The sequence below is a fragment of the Hyperoodon ampullatus genome (genome assembly GCF_949752795.1).
Source record: "Hyperoodon ampullatus genome assembly, chromosome: X".
Classification (NCBI taxonomy): Eukaryota; Metazoa; Chordata; class Mammalia; order Artiodactyla; family Ziphiidae; genus Hyperoodon; species Hyperoodon ampullatus.
In genome coordinates, this window is record NC_136913.1 from 37,785,143 (window position 1) to 37,798,896 (window position 13,754).

Here is a 13,754-nt window from a genome sequence, read left to right on the forward strand (position 1 = left end):
GGCAGGGGGCTACTGACTTGTATCATGAGTTTGGGTCAAGACAGAGTTTTGAATTCCTGGCAGAAATGAATAGGAAAGGGCTCAGAAGTTGTTTTACGCCAACCATATTTTAGTTTCTGGAGCAATTTTGTTCTCTGGGCATCACAGCTCAGGCCAGCCAATTGCCAGCAAAAACTTGGAATTACACCTTCAAAACTGTGCTGTTTGAAGGATGTGAGTGAGGAAGTACTAGTTTTAGACACCCCATTTCATTACAGAGCAATGATATAGCATCCATATCAGCAATGCACTTAAAGCTGTCTCCAAGGCCACAGCTAGCTCTTTTTCTACCAAGAAATGTGGAGAAAGTGAGGAGCTTATGACATAAATGATACCAAAAAGCCCAGATGTAAGTCCCCAAGAGGAAGGTAATATAAAATGTCAGAGTAGGAGAAATAATGCCAAAGAATCTACCAAAGATTATATTTAACAATAGGATACCAATAAACACCTATTAGAATCCTAAAATCCACAAATATGTCAACACCAATTGCTGGCAAGGATGTGGAACAACAGAAATTCTAGCCACTTTGGAAGACTATTTGGCAATTTCTTATAAAGCTAAACGTAGTCTTACCACACAGTATAGCAGTTGTGCTTCTAGGTATTTACCCAACTGATTTAAAAGTTATGTCCACATAAAAACCTGCATGCGAATGTTAATAGCAGCTTTATTTATAATCACCAAAAAGTGGGGCAACTAAGAGGTCCTTCAGTGATAAAAAGGAATGTGCTATCAAACCACGCAAAAAATATGGATGAATCTTAAATGCATATTGCTAAGTTCAAGTACCCAGTCTGAAAAGGCTACATATTGTATGGTTCCATTTATATGACATTCTGGAGAAGGCAAAACTGTGGAGATAGTAAGTAGATCAGCAGTTGCCAGGGATTTGAGGAAGGGGGAGGGTTGAACAAGTAAAGCACAGGGGATTTTTACGTCAGTGAAACTATTTTGTGTGATACTGTACTGGCGGATACATGATGCTATGCATTTGTCAAAACCCATAGAACTGTGCTTGCTTCGACAGCACATATACTAAAATTGGAACGATACAGAGAAGATCAGCATGGCCCCTGTGCAAGGATGACATGCAAATTCGTGAAGCATTCCATATTTTTATCTGTGTAATATTCCATTACATAAATGCATCAAAATCTGTTTCGCTATTAATGGATATTTTTTTCAAAAGTGTTTTGCTCTTACAAACAAGATTATGATGCATACCTCTGTAAAAACATTTCCCATCTGGGGAAATAAATCTTATGACAAATTCTCAAAAAAAAAAAAAAAACCCATAGAACTTTATAGCATACAGAGGGAGCTTAATGACTTTCTTTTAAAAGTCATTTAGGAGGTCAAGGGATCCCAAGATGGAATACAGACTGTGACAAAAGAATCTAACTACATTACAAATGTATGAAATAACTTCACTGAAGGGGGTGGGAAAAATGGTAAGTTCCTAAATAACTTTGGAAAGGAGTGGATACTGTAAGACTAAAAACAAAAGAAACTGTGTATAAGCAGCACATTCTGGTTGATAAAGTGGTTTCCCATGGAGGGTAGAGGTTAACAATTCTAATGCTGCTGTACGTGTGTCCTGGACATGAGCAATTAAGCAAATAGATGGCAGATCATGGAAGCCAGGTTTCTCACCGTTAGAGGGGAAGGTTCCAGACAAGCAAGAGGAGAAGGCTAGAATAATCCTTGTGGTACTGGATTAGACTTGGAGACATCAGTATGGAGATATGTTTAGCTTAATATAGATATAGATGAATACCCATAGAACTATTTATAGATACGTAGATATACATTGGTTAGTATACACACGTTTCCTTGCTCCATCAGCTGAGAATGCTTAGAAGCAATGATGAACTAGTAACAATGAACACACCTAGTGCCTAGATATTGGTTTCTAATACCATTTTCTAATTCAAAAAAAAAAGAAGGCACCCAGGCTCTTTGCAGAAATGGCTGATTCTAGAGCTGGGGCAGGGAATATACAAAATAAGCCTAGAGCATCTTGTAGTGCCAGAAGGTAAGGTAGTGCTAAACACACACACACACACACACACACACACACACGGGGTATGGCAAAAGGACAAGGAGTCAGGGACTTCCCTGGCAGTCCAGCGGTTAAGACTGCGCTTCCACTGCAGGGGCACAGGTTCGATCCCTGGTCAAGGAACTAAGAACTGAAAGAGCTCCCAGTAGCCAAAGCTAGAACAATTCAAGTAACAAAATAAAGTACTACTTGATTATAACCCATATATTCATGAGTCCATACTCATGATATAAATGATTGAATAGATAAATAGGTAAGTGGCGAAGAAGAGACAAATGTCCCTGTGCAGAAGAATTCCAAGTAATTTATGTAGATACTCTGCCCTTTAGGAGGTAGAGTATATCTCCCAACTCCTTAAGTGTTGGCCGTATATAGTAATGTCCTTACAAAGAGAAGAGTATGGAAAGGCAGGGCAGGGCGGGAGGAAGGAGCAGCTTTATGGTAGAGAAATCTGACAAACACTATATCAGCCTGGTGGTCAAGGTCAACATTAATAGTGATGTCATGTTGATAGTTTGTACACTTGATATGATGTAATGAGAACTGCACTTTACCTCTATGGTCTTTCTCCCCAAAACCTGTAACTCCAGTCTAATCATGAGAAAAAACACCAAACACATCCCCATTGGAGGACGTGCTACAAAACATTTGACCACAACTCCTCTGAATCCTTGTCTCAGGGTCCGCTTCTAGAAGAGCATAAGCTAAAATAGCCTTCAAGTTCATTTAGTCCAGGAAAGAAAAAAAGAGGTGAAGTGACATCCCCCAGCCCTCACATTTAATTAGTAGCAGAGCTGGGTCAGTGACTCACACAAAGTAAGTGCTCAAAAAACTATTGGTTGAAGAATTAAGAATGAAGGTGTATGGGCTTCCCTGGTGGCGCAGTGGTTGAGAGTCCGCCTGCCGATGCAGGGGACACGGGTTCGTGCCCCGGTCCAGGAAGATCCCACATGCCGCAGGGCAGCTGGGCCCGTGAGCCATGGCCGCTGAGCCTGTGCATCCGGAGCCTGTGCTCTGCAACGGGAGAGGCCACAACAGTGAGAGGCCCGCATACAGCAAAAAAAAAAAAAAAAGAATGAAGTTGTAGAACCCATGTTTCCTGCCTGCTAGTTTGGTGCTCTTTCCACGAAGCAATTTACCCTGAGTTATTAAACATTCCACAACATTTGGGGGCTACGATTTCATAGATAAACACATAGATGGATATGGTAACTGTCAGCCATTAGAACTGGAACTTATTCCTTATGAAAGGCTGGATGTTTGAAGGGGTCAGGGACCACCTGGGAATGGTAAAGTTGGAAATGGGATAGGAGTTAAGATCAGAAATGAGGGGAAGGTCACCAGGCTGAGTGGCACAAGCAGGAGCCCCGAGTGGCATCAGTGTATGAGTCACCAAATCCAAGCAAGAGAAGAGGCAGTAGGGTCACAGCGCTGGCAAGAAGCAAGGTAGCAGAAAATAGGATGCATCCGGGATGGCTTTGGACAAAGTGCTGTGGAAAGCCCTCCCCTGTGAGGGGACCCTATGGAAGGGCCCTGTTGTCTTAAAGTGGCAGTGTTCACAGTGTGCACCAAGCAATTCACAAAATTACTATTGAGATTGACAGACTGTGGCACAGATTGCTAGTTGCCTATCCACTGTTCATTCTCCCCTTCGTTATGAACAGAAACCCTATATTATTGGGGGTGGCAATGCGCTTAGCTTTAAAACAATACTTTTCCAGCTTTCCCTGCAGATATTGATGGCTGATAGGGTGAAAGCAAAAGTCATGGCGTGAGACTTCTGAGAAAGCTTTGTAAAGAAAACTGACTAATGCAAGTGATTTAACCTTTTGCACTTGCCCTTTCCTCCTGCCTATGGCCTTGAATGTGTGTATATAATGGCTGAGTTGCAACACCCATCATGGACTGTGAAGCAATCTTGATGATGGGAGCCATGCACCAAATATAGCAGAAAGAAGGGTCCTGGGTCCTAGGTGTGTGTAGAGCTGCCATATCAGCCCTGGATGCCTACTCCGGAACTCCATTCATGGGAGAAAAAAAAAACCAAAAAACCCTATCATGTTTAAGCCACTGTACTCTGGGTTTCTGTTACATGCTGTGGAATCTAATCCTAACTGATACATTGACCAAGGAAGGGAAAATTTAAATTTTACGTATGAATTATCCTAAAGAAAAATGCCAGAAATGTTAGGTTTCCTAAGGTAATGATTAAGCCACTTAAATCTGAAATCATTGACCGATATATAAGGAAAAGAGGAACTTTAACTCAGCCAATCGTTGTATTTTTTGACAAAGGAAAAGTCCACGTGAGCAAATTTGTGGCGCTGGGTTATGTGCTGCTATACCTTTGCTGTGCTATGGCTTTGGTGAGGGAGCACAGAGACCATCTTGAAGAGCTTAGACTTGATGTTGGTTTCTACAATACTATGATTTATAAGAAATACAGAGATTTGGTCATTCAGATGACCAGAATACATTTCTCACATATATTTGGTCTTCATCCACAGTTCCTCACTCATAGTTACCCAAACCCTTGGAATTTCCTGAGCAATAAGAACAATAGGAACATCTTTCATTAAAATATTCGTTCTCTTGCCCTCAGTTCCCTTCAGAGACATTAAGGTGCAATGGGTGTCTTGTTATTCACAACAAGCCCCTTTCTACCACAAGTGGGTTCATGTTAATGAGGTGACTTTGGAGAGCACCTAAAGATGGGGGCTACTAGGGAAACCAACCAAGAATAGAGGGGGTGGAACTTTCAGTCCCACCACCTGATTTCCAGGCAGGGGAGAGGGGCTGGATGCTGACTCAACTGCCAATAGCCAATGCGTTAGTCAATCATGCGTATCTAATGAAGCCTCCAAAAAAAACCCAAAAGGAGGGGGTTTGGAGAGCTTCCAGGTTGGGCAACCAGAATGCTTCCGTGTGCCCCACGCTGGGCCCCAAACTCCACGAGGACAGAAGCTCCCTTGGTCAGGACCTCGTCCTGTGTATTTCTTTATCTGACTGTTGATTCATATCCTTTAATATCCTTTGTAGTAAACCTGTAATCTAGTGAGTAAACAGGTTTCCTGAGTTCTGTGAGCTGTTCCAACAAATTAATCAAAACTAAGGAGGGGGTCATGGGAATCTCTGATGAATAGCCAGTTGATCAGAAGTTAATGTTGTATGTGTGTTGATCACACACACACATACACACACATACGATGGAATACTATTTAGCCATAAAAAGAGAATGAAATCCTGCTATTTGCAACAACATGGATGGACCTAGAGGGCATTATACTAAGTGAAATAAATCAGACAGAGAAAGCCAAACGCTGTATGATCTCACTTACATGTGGAATTTAGAAACAACACAACAACAAACCGAGCTCATAAATACAGGTAAGAGATTGGTGATTGCCAGAGGTGGGGGATGGAGGCTAGGGGTGAGAGAAGTGAGTGAAGGGTGTCAAAAGGTACAAACTTCCAGCTATAAAATAATTAAATCATGGGGATGTAATGTAAAACATGGTGACTACAGTTAATAATACTGTATAGCATATTTGAAAGTTGCCAAGAGAGCCGATCTTAAAAGTCCTCATCACAAGAAAAAAAATGTTTGTAACTATGTATGGTGACAGATGTTAATGAGACTTATTGTGATGGTCATTTCACAATACATACAAATATCAAATCTGTACATCTGAAACATATATAATGTTATATGTCAATTATACCTCAATTAAAAATTTTAAATTATGTCAAATAATTTAAAATATATAGTGTTGACTGTACATCTCTTGTGCGATATATCCTATAGACAAAAGAAATTTTAGAAAATTTTAAACTTTTAGTGATGATTCTACTATTGTTTTTTTAAAACTATTAGTGTGTATGATATATATATATATATACATATAAACACACATAAATATATACACTCATACACACATATTAGGATAAAGCAGATAAGTAACTATTTTAATGTCATTAGGAACTAATATTCTCAGCCTAATAGAAAAGAGATACAAATATAAATTCAGGGAACTGATGTAAAAGCCATGTAACCTTAATTTTGAATTGGAGATGCCAGTATGAATTTGTGAATTTTATTTTTATCTTTCTAAAAAGAACAAACTTCCCAGCTCTGTCCACTGAAAAGGCAATGATCAACTCAGGGGCAATGAGTACTCCTAGTACCCAGACTGGTTTCTCAATGCCTTTATCCAGTAAAAATAACTAGGACTCCCTGGACCAGGATATATACAAGATAAGCTATTAAAACAAAACATGGAAGCTATCAAATATTATTGATGTCAAAAGGGCACAGTAATCAATTTTAAGGGGTTCTACTTGCTAAAGATGGAACAATTTGAACATTAAAAAGAACAAGGATCCTAAAGTCAGGAATAAGATAAGAAGGTCTGCTCCTGACACTTCCATTCAACATTGTACTGGAGGTTCTATCCCGGACAATTTGGCAAGAAAAAGAAGTAAGAGCCATCTAGATGGGAAAGGAAAAAGTAAAAATATCTCTATTTGCACATGACATGATCTCGTAAATAGAAAATCCTCAGAAATCCCCTAAAAAACTATTAGAACTAATAGTTCAGCAAGACTGCAGGATACAAGATCAATAAACAAAAACCAACTGTACGTCTATACACTAGCAATAAACACTCTGAAAATAAACAATTCCATTTATGACAGCATCAAATAAAACTTAGGAATAAATTTAACAAAAGAAGTGTAAAACTTATACACTGAAAATTACAAAACATTGTTGAAAGATTAAAGATTTAAATAAATGAAAACTTATCACATGTTTATGGGTAAGGTAGTAATACTTCCCAAAGTGATCTACAGATCCAGTGCAATACCTATCAAAATCCCAGCTTGCTTTTTTGCAGTAATTGACAAGCTAATCCTAAAATTCATATGGAAATGCAAGAGACCCACAATAGCCAAAACCTTGAAAAAGAAGAACAAAGTTGGAAGACTCACATTTCCTGATTTCAAAACTTACTACAAAACTGTTATAATCAAGACAGTGTCACACTGGAATAAAGACAGACATATAGATCAATGCAATAGAACTGAGAATCCAGAAATAAACCCATTCACTTACAGTCAAACAATTTTCAACAAGCGTGCCAAGACTATTTAATGGGAAATGAAGAGTCTTTTCAAGAAATGGTGCTGGCCCCAGTGTTCATAGCAGTACTATTTACAATAGCAAAGACATGGAAGCAAACTAAATGTCCATTGACAGAAGAATGGATAAAGAAGATGTGATACATATATACAATGGAATATTACTCAGCTACAAAAAAGAATGAAATAATGCCATTTGCAGCAACATGGATGGACCTAGAGGTTATCATACGAAGTGAAGTAAGTCAAAGACAAATACCATATGAAATCACTTATATGTGGAATGTTAAAAAATGATACTAATGAACTTATTTACAAAACAGAAATAGACTCACAGACATAGAAAACAAACTTATGGTTACCAACGGGGAAAGGGGGGAGGGATAAATGTTGAATTTGGGATTAACAGATATATAAAATAGATAAACAGCAGGGAACTGTACTCAATATCTGGAAACAACAGGGAATTACATTCAATATCTTATAATAACCTATAATGGAAAAGAATCTGAAAAATAATATATATATCTGAATCACTTTGCTGTGCACCTAAAACATTATAAATCAACTATACTTCAATAAAATTTTTTAAAATTTTTAAAAGAAGAAGTGGTGCTGGGACACCTAGATATCCACTTGCAAAAGGACGAAGTTGGACACTTACCTCACAACATACACAAAAAAATAATTCAAAATGGATTAAAGACCTAAATGTAAGAGTTTAATCTATAAAACTCTTAGAAGAAAATATAGGAGTAAATCTTCATGACCTAGGGTTAGGCAATGGATTCTTAGATACAACACCAAAAGCACAAGCAACAACAACAGAAGAGATAAATTAAACTATACCAAAACTAAAATCTTTTGTGCTGCAAACAATACTATCAAAAAAAGTGAGAAGACAAAGGACAGAAGGAAATTTTGCAAATATATCCTTAAGAAGGGACTTATATCCAGAATATTTTTAAAAAAAAAAACTCTTAAAACTCAATAATAAAAAGACAACCCAACCTAAAAATGAGCAGAGGATCTTTTTTTTTGGCATTAAAAATCATAATTTTATTTTTTCAATGACTATGTGACTAAAAAAAGATGGTATTTAAGAGCAAATATTATACACAGGTATTTTTAAAAGCTAAGGTTTTCTCTAAAATATAGAAAAAAATTAAATCTTGCTTTTCTGACAGGCTGATACACTCAACAGACTAAAATACTCTTATATAGAGCAACTTTATAAAATCTATTAGAAACATTATTCTACCAAGACACTTTGGAACCAAATCTCAGCAATCTTCAGGGAAGACAGTAACCCTGATTCCTGGATCATCATGATCATCATTTTCAAGTTATTTATCATTTTCTTCAGTAATACATTTGCCATGTGCTTTTTCTGGGTTTCTTTTTTTCTTACGAGTATATGATGAGTTATTTTTCTCTTTGATTTTCTCTTTGGGATGTGAGGTAGTAGAAATAGTTTCTTTTTACAAAGCATATTATAGGCAGAAAACCTTTCAATTCTCTTCTTGCTTTTCTCCATTTTTTGATTTGCTTATCTTTAACAGGAAGTTGATATATTCCTCTGTCACCATCAGTTTTCCTTTATGGCTTAATGGAACTTCTAAGCCATGTGTGCTCCGGACAGCCAACACAGTCTTTCCTCTCTTTCCCACTATTATGCCAGAGTTCCTGAAAGCAGAATCTATTGCCACTGAATGCTATAAATTCAAGTATAATCACAAAATTTTACCAGAATCTGTGCATCCTGCAACTGTTGACACTGCACATGAAGAACAAGTGGTTCAAATTTCAAAATGGCACCACCATTCGCTTTCTTTAGGGCTACAATCACATCATCTTTCACGCACAGTTTGTGTGTAACCAGTAGCCAGCAACGGTTTTGTTTCTGAACCTCAAAACCATTTATACCCCCATCTAGGAGGATGATGCAGCCAGCGCAGGAACTGGCGGTGAAAAACTGTTCCCGCCCAGTCAAGGGCTGCACAAGCTCTACCACATCCTCGTCTACACTGCCTTTCTGGCTGAGGCCCACTTTGCTCAGACACTTGCACCTTCCATCTCTTGAATGCTGCACTACTATCCATGCAAGGAGGGAGTTAGGGTCTGCACTTTCACATTAGCCTCGCCTTTCCCTGGGGGCAGCCATATTGAAGCCAGTGGTGGCCAGAAATGTCCAAACTCTAGAGGATCTGAGTAGACATTTCTCAAAAGAAGATGTACACACCAATAAAAATGTTGAAAAGATACCTCAAAACTGGGGTGGGGGAAGAACGTGAAAAAATGCTCAATATCATTAGTCATTAGAAAAATGCAAATCAAAACCACAATGAGATACCACTTTCCACCCAATAGGCTAGCTATAATCAAAAATACACATGATAATAAATGTTGGTGACGATGTGGAGAAATTGAGACCCTTATACGTTGTTGGTGGGAATGTAAAATGGTGCAGCTACTTTGGAAAACAATTTGGTAGTTGCTCAAAATGTTAAACATATAGTTACCGTATGATCCAGCAATTCCACTCCTAGGTATATACCCAAGAGAAATGAAAACATACGTCTGCACAAAAACTTGTATGTGAATGTTCATTGCAACATTATTCATAATAGCCAAAAAGTGAAAATAACCTTGTATTTGTTTCCTAAGGCTGCAGTAACAAATCACCACAAACTGGGTGGCTAAACACAACAGAAATTTATTCTCTCACAGTTCTGGAAGCCAGAAGTCTGAAATCAAAGTGCTGGTAGGGCTGTGCTCCCTCTGAAGTTTCTAGGGCAGAATCCTTCCTTGCCTCTTTCAGCTTTTGGTGTCTCCAGTGGTTCCTTGGCTTACTGTGACCCCATCAATCCAATCTCTGCCTTGATCTTTACATGTCTCCTCCTTCTCTCTCTCTCTCTCTCTCTCTCTCTCCTCTACGTCTCTTATAAGGATATTTGTCACTGGATTTAGGGCGCACTAGGATGATCTCATCTTGAGATCCCTAACTTAATTACATCTGCAAAGAAGCTTTTTCCAAGTAAGGTCATGTTCACAGGTTTCAGGGGTCAAGATGGACATATCTTTTTGGAGGCCACCATTCAACCCTCTACAAACCCAAAGGTCCATCAACTGATGATGAGTAAACAAATATGGTTCATCCATACAATGGAATATATTTTGGTGCTAAAATGTACTGACACATGCTACAGCATGGATTAACCTTGAAAACATTATACTCAGGGAAAGAAGCCAAAGGCCACATGTGGTGCAATTCCGTGTAAATGAAATGTCGAGAATAGGTAAATCAATAGAAACAGAAAGTAGATCAGTGGTTGCGTAGGGTTGTTGGAGCCTTAGTCAGGCTGGGGAGCAACTGCTAATGGGTATAGGGTTTCTTTTTGGCAGAATGAAAATGTTCTAAAATTATATTATGGTAATGATTGCACAACTCTGTGAATATACTAAAAAACATTGAATTGTGCATTTTAAATGGGTGAATTGTATGGTATGTGAATTATAATCTCAATGAAATGGTTAAAAGTGAGGAATTAAAAAATGAATGTAATGAATTGAAATACATGACATATGCTAAAAATCCATAGGCTCGTAATGATTTTTTTAAAAAGCTCTTTGGTCATCTTTAGACAATATTGGTGAATAAAGGTAAGGAATCAAGCACTTATTCTGCCTTTCTTATATGAACTGTACTTCAAGGTATCCAAACAGTTGATAAAAGAAAGTTGTTTATTACAGAAAAATTCCCACTAATAAAGGCAGAAGAAATGACAATTAGAATCTCAAAAATCTGTAAGCCCTAATGAAATAATGGATCAAGGCAATGTTTTCCATCAGGTGAAAGGCTGATGGAAACTTTAAAAGAGGGACTAACACCACCAGAATCTGATGATTAATCTTAGCATCACTAAAAATGGGACAGCCAGACGTTACAGGCCTCCTGATATGGTGCAAAAGGAAGTACACAGTACTACTTACAAAATATTATTTTAATTGAAATATAGTTGATTTACAATGTTTTGTGTTTCAGGTGTACAGCAAAGTGATTCACATATATTTTTTTTCCAGATTTGTTTTCCTTATAGGTTATTACAAAATATTGAGTGTAGCTTCCTGTGCTGTACAGTAGGTCCTTTTTGGTTACCTATTTTATACATAGTAGTGTGCATATGCTAATCCCAAACTCCTAATTTATCCCTCCCTCACCCTTTCCCCTTTGGTAACCATAAGTTTGTTTCCTATGTCTGTGGGTCTATTTCTGTTTTGTATATAAGTTCATTTATTAGAACATTCCCTAACACCATACAAAAAAATAAACTCAAAATGGATTAAAGACCTAAATATAAGACTGGATACTATGAAGTATTCTTGCCAGTAAAATCAAACCTGAATTTGATCAAGCCTGTAAACTTAACTGCCACTTTATAGGAAACACAGGGTTTAAAGGAACATATTAAATGACACTGGAGACATGGATACAATCAGCCAAATACTGACTGTAGGAAATTTGCCAGGGCACATGTGTCCATTTTTTTCTGCAAACAAATAGCAACAATATAAGAGGAAGAAGTAACCTATCAAAAAGACTTGAGATACATTAACCACATGCAATGAGGGACCTTGTCTGGTTCCTCGTTTGAAGAAACCAACTATTAAAACAAATAACTATGAGATAAGGTGGAAGATTTTGAACACTGACTGGATATAAATAATATTTTTAAACTGTCAATATTTTTTAGCTGTGATAAGGGTTATGCTTGGGGGAAAAAGTTTTTATCTTTTAGAGATACATACTTAAATATTTACAGATGAGAAGACATAATGTCTGGGACTTGCTTTAAGATAATCTCATGGTGGGGTGAAAAAAGTAGTTGGGAATGTAGATGAAACAAGATTAGTCATCTGTTCGTAATCGTTGAAACCTCGTGATGGGTACATGGTGGTTCATACACTGTCCTACTAGTATATATGTTTGGAAATGTTCCAGAGTAAAAAGGGGTTTTTTAAGTGTTCTTTGGAGCATTGAGTTGAGGCTTGAGTATGTTTTTTCCATATAAATCCGTATGTTTTTTGCCTAGTAAAGTTTATGGGAATTCCTTTTAGCCTAATCTGACTAAAGCAGATCATTTGGACAGCAGAGAGGCATGCTTTGAAATCGGGTCTGCGGTTTGTTTGTTTTTTTTTAATTGAAGTATAGTTGATTTACAATGTTGTGTTGTGTTTCTGGTATACAGCAAAGTGATTCGGATGTGTGTATGTGTGTGTGTGTGTGTGTGTGTGTATACATATTCATTTTCGTATTCTTTTCCATTATGGTTTATTGCAAGCCTGGGTTTGAGTTCTGGCAACAGTATTCACTAACTTTGTCAGATACTTAACATTTCTGAAGCTCAAAGCTCAATTTCTTCACTGGTCAAGCAGGCATCATAATAATAGCTCTCACCTGGGGTTGCTTGGTGGCTTAAATAAGATAGAGAATACAAAGCACTCAGCACTTGGCACAGTGCCTGGCCGTGCTCCATAAATATTAGGGGCAGCTAATGCTTAATTGTTTCAGTTATCTATTGTGGGTTCACTTGGCTCAGCTGGGAGCTTCTTCTACTCTGTCTGCTGTCAGCTGGGACTACAGTCATCTGGTGGTTGAACTGGGCTGGAACAACCAAGACGACTCACACAGATGGCCGGCATCTGATGTCAACCGTTGGCTGAGAGCTCAGCTAGGGCTGTTGTCCATGGCATCTACGCATGGCCTCTCCATGTCACTCGGGCTTCTCATTTAATGATGGAGGAAGTGCCCAAGAGCAAAGTGGAAGCTGCCAGTTCTCAGGGCCTGCAACTGGCACAGGGTCACTTCTGCCACATTCTGTTGGTTAAAGAGTGGCAAGCCCTGTTCAGACACAATGGTAGGGGAAATAAACTCTACCTCTTAATGCAGACAGGGGCAAAGAATTTGTAGCCCTTTTTAATCCACCACCAAGTGTTCCTGTTTCCTCAGTACTTGGTCCATAGATAAAAATATAGATTCCAAGAATCATACCAAAAAAAGTACTCATATATGTCTCTAGAAGGTAATTGGACCACACTGGCTGATGTTTTTCTTGCTTCTCAGCAGACTAAGTCAGGGCCTGGGGAATCAGAGGGGCTAGGCAGCCGCTAGCCCCTCACCCCTGAGAGGAGAAACCAGGGCAGGACCAAGTCTTCACTGCAGAAACACCTTGGCATGAGTCAGTGGTTCTCAAAAATAATTTATGAGACCAAATTAGGTCATCTATTTTTAATTTTTATGGTTATTAATTTGACAAATTGTAATTTAATACTGTTCTCCCAGGCAATAATTCTGGAGACTTGAGGAAATATTAGCATTCCCTTCCAAGGTATTCTTTCCTTAATTCTTTAGTTCCAAGGCATAACAGCTTTCCACATATTTCTTCTCTTATCCTTTGACCAACAATTGCTCACTCTCATGTATTCTCTGATATTAGCTAAAACACTGTC

General features: G+C 38.2%; 1 pseudogene across 1 annotated transcript; it reads right to left on the minus strand.

Annotated features, from left to right (window-relative positions):
* Window positions 1-8,527: 8,527 nt before the first annotated feature.
* Window positions 8,528-9,346, minus strand: LOC307069497 (tRNA wybutosine-synthesizing protein 3 homolog; annotated as a pseudogene). The gene is made up of 2 exons: window positions 8,992-9,346; window positions 8,528-8,959 (listed from the first exon to the last, which is right to left on the minus strand). The product of its transcript is annotated as a tRNA wybutosine-synthesizing protein 3 homolog (transcript).
* Window positions 9,347-13,754: the final 4,408 nt, after the last annotated feature.